This window comes from Phacochoerus africanus, chromosome X (assembly GCF_016906955.1).
Source record: "Phacochoerus africanus isolate WHEZ1 chromosome X, ROS_Pafr_v1, whole genome shotgun sequence".
Taxonomy (NCBI): Eukaryota; Metazoa; Chordata; class Mammalia; order Artiodactyla; family Suidae; genus Phacochoerus; species Phacochoerus africanus.
Window position 1 is genome coordinate 7,446,138 of NC_062560.1, and position 3,988 is coordinate 7,450,125.

A 3,988-nucleotide genomic window follows, 5' to 3' on the forward strand; every position below is an offset into this window, starting at 1 on the left:
GAGTGGCACGATACACTTAACGTGATGAAAGGAAAATCCTCCAACCAAGATTACGTTACCCAGCTAGGCTCTTATTCAGATTTGAAGGAGAAATCAAAACCTTCACAAATAAGCAAAACTGAAAGAATTCAGCAACACTAACCAGCCTTACAAACAAATACTAAAGGAACTTCTCTAGGCAGAAAAGAAAAGACTGTAACCAGGATTAAAAAATTCCACAAATGACAAGGCTCACGAGTAAAAGGTATATACAGTAAAGAATGAAATCATCCATGCGCAATTATACCACCAAAATCCAAAATCATGAGAAGAGGTGGGTACAAATGCAGGACACTGGAGATGAACTTGCAATTAAGAGAAGAACAACTTAAAACAATCTCATATACTATATGACTCATATCAAAACTTTAGAATGACTGCAAACCAAAAATCTACAATTGATACACAAACAAGGAATCTCTGAAGAAGAAATATCTCATAGTAAATAAGTGCATAATCCACAATGAAGGGGGTCATTTGATATCATTCTTGGAATGCTGAAGTCTCCTTAGATCTGATTCTGATTTCCTTCCATCAAAGAATTTATAATTATAATTAATAATGCAACTGTACAATAATACAGTTCTGCAACTGTATTATTCATAACCATTTCTCTCCATGGTACAATGTAAGGTCTATAATGTCCTGTTATCACATCACCTAGAATGGTATAATGAAGAATCAATAAGATGTAACAAATTGTGGGACATATTATAATTACACTGTTTTTAACCAATTTATGCATTTTATATTTTACTTATTTTCAGAGGTGTGTATACTTTTGTTATTCTTACCAGTTAAGTTATTCTTTTTATTACGCTATATAAAAATTTAATGGTATATAAGGCTTTTTTTATAAATTTTAGTTGCATGATATACACAATTTTAATATAATGCCAATTTTAAAGAAAAATTGTAAATACTAAATAGTAAAGATGAAAGCCATACAAAATGGGATAACGTATAGAATAAATTTCCTACATCTCAGAATTTTTCCATTCCATTCTCCAGAGGGAGTCACTTAATCTCTTTCTTAAGATCCATGATATAATCTGTGTGAATGTAATTGTGTTTAAATATATGTATTTTATTCTATAAAAAAATTTAATTTAGTTTAAAAAAACGTTTTTATGACTTAGTGCAGTTTTAGGTTCATAGCAAAATTAAAAGACAGAGTTTCCAAATCCCCTGCTCCCACACAGGCACAGCCTCCCAGAGACAATATCCCCACCTCTGCAGCCACACTTGCTACAAGTGATGAACCTACAATGAAACATCATTATCACCCAGAGTCTATAGCTTACAGTAGGGTTTGCTCTTGGTTGAATATGCTATGGGTTTCGATAAGGTATAATGACAATATCCATAATTAAAGTGTCATATAGAGTAGTTTCACTGCCCTAAAAATTCTCCATGCTCTGCCTATTCCTTCCTACCCACCCTGACCCAAGCTCTGGCAACCACTGATCTTTTTACTATCTCATCCAAGACTGTCACGGAGTTGGAATCGTTAAGCCCAATGCTAAAGACAGCGATGCAGTTTTTTTCATCAGGAGGATGTTTGCTATAGAATGGAAGCCAAACATTGTTTAGAAACAAGGGCCTCATTCTTTCCTAGATTCTCAAACGGAGACAGGAGTATCTTTCCAATGCCCACGTTTTAAGTAAACGAGGACATTGTTAATGCAATCAATTTCTTGGTTTTTCTACGTTTATGCTTTCAAAGAAGATAACTGAATATGTAATAAAAGCATAGATATGGACATTCATATCAGAATACAGATGCTGAACTAGAGACACATCGGTCCAGAGAGATGTGAGTAAAAAGTGATGGAAGTAGACCAGTGGTTGTCAGCAGGGGTGATTCTGCCCTGTGGTACGTATTTGTAATGTCGGGGTGGGGGGGGGGTGAGAGGGATGCTCCTGGCATCTAGTGAGTCAAGACCAAAGGAAACTGCCAAACATGCACAGCACAGCCCCCACAACAAAGGGCGACCTGACACCAAAAGGTCAATGGTGCCAAGGCTGAGAAAACCTTGAACTGGACATTCTTGGAAACACACACCCACACACGCACACAGAGATACAAATATATGGAAATAACACTTTGGCCCTAATTTCATACAGTCGTTCAAAAAAGAAGAAACTTCCTTTTTTTTTCCCCAAAATTGTGGGAGTAATACATGGGAATAGAATCTAAACCAGCTATAACTGAAGAAAGAAATAAATCATTATTAAAAGAAGAGAAAAGAAAAAATTACCATGGACCCTGAACAGACTGAAAATTTTAAATTTTCATATTACCCAAATATGTGTGAATTTCAACCTAAAAAAATATATGCAAATCTTAACCTATTAAAAATAGGTTAAAATAGTATGCAAATCCATGGCCCCTGAATAACAGAAAGGTCGAAATAGAATAGATGTCCGTTCTCATGGAATCTCACCTCTAAGTATGTTTTTCTTGGTGATGATGCTTAACAAGTGAATATTTCCGTCCACAGTATTTTTTCGTGTCTTTGCAGCTGTGAGGACATTATCTCATAGCTCCGGATACAAAAATGTGTGGAAACAACAACAACAAAAGATATTCCCTACTTTCTTTGAGATTCTGGCCAACGGGAAATAACTTCCCAGATGTAGGCCATTTCTGGAATGATCGACAAATGGGTTTGGCTGTGCGGCTTTCAAACAGTGCAGCCAAGTGTCAAAATAAAGGAAGGGGAGAGTGGCAGCGGCGGTGGGGGGGGGGGTTCAGAAAGGGAGAGAAAACGCATTCCTAGTCAAAGATGGCTCCGGGGTATTCAACAGGCCTCTGCCAAGAGTCTACCTGAGTCAAAAGGAGCAAGAGGGAAACTGGAGCCCACACTTTAAGTTTTCAAGGCAAAGTTCTAGTTCTACATGAATCTAATAGCGCAAAACATAGAAGAGAAAAATGAGAAGCCAAGTAAATGCCTATCTTCAATCAATGACTATTTTTAATGGTGGACAGCATGTTGGGTGATTGCTTTGCATGTCCTCACCACCAAAGAAATTTAAAAGAATCACAGTTACCCAAACCCTTTTATGGCAACTGGTCTCCTATTTTCTTCTCATCCTTTCGGAAAGTAATTAGTAACATCTGCATAAACGTCGCATTCTTATCATTAACAGACTTCCACTCCAGAAAGTCAAACTCCAACTTATGCTATGCTACAGCTTGTAACTTTACCTGTATTTGAGTCACCCCTATGGCAGGACTGCTGGGCAAGAATGGGCCCACCCAGATGCCTGGGTGGTCTTCTGATCCTTGTTTCATAGGAGGTTCCTCCTCTATGGCAAGCACAACCCTGTTCATCCAGGGACATGGACATCCAGGGAGGGATGGACCTCAGAAAGCAAGGGAAAAGCAGAAGTAGCTTGTCATGATGGACAGGTGTGGAATTCTGTGTACAGAGATTTCTTAGGGGACAGTTTCTGATTTCCACATGTGGGGATGGCAATGAAGACAATGGTAGTAATGATGATGCTGGTGTTGGTGATGATGGGTGATGATGATGGTGGTACTGGTGATGGTGACAGTGGGGGTGATGGTGGTGGTCATGATAACCCTAATAATGACGATGGAGGTGATGAGGGTGATAATGATGTGGTGATGGAGATGATGGTGTTGGTGATGGTGCTGGTGATGATGACAGTGGGGGTGATGGTGGTGGTCATGATGACCCTAATAATGATGATGGAGGTGATGAGGGTGATAATGATGTAGTGATGGAGATGATGGTGTTGGTGATGGTGATGGTGACAGTGGGGGTGATGGCGGTGGTCATGATGATGCTAATGATGATGATGGAGGTGATGAGGGTGATAATGATGTAGTGATGGAGATGATGGTGTTGGTGATGGTGCTGGTGATGGTGACAGTGGGGGTGATGGCGGTGGTCATGATAACCCTAATAATGACGATGGA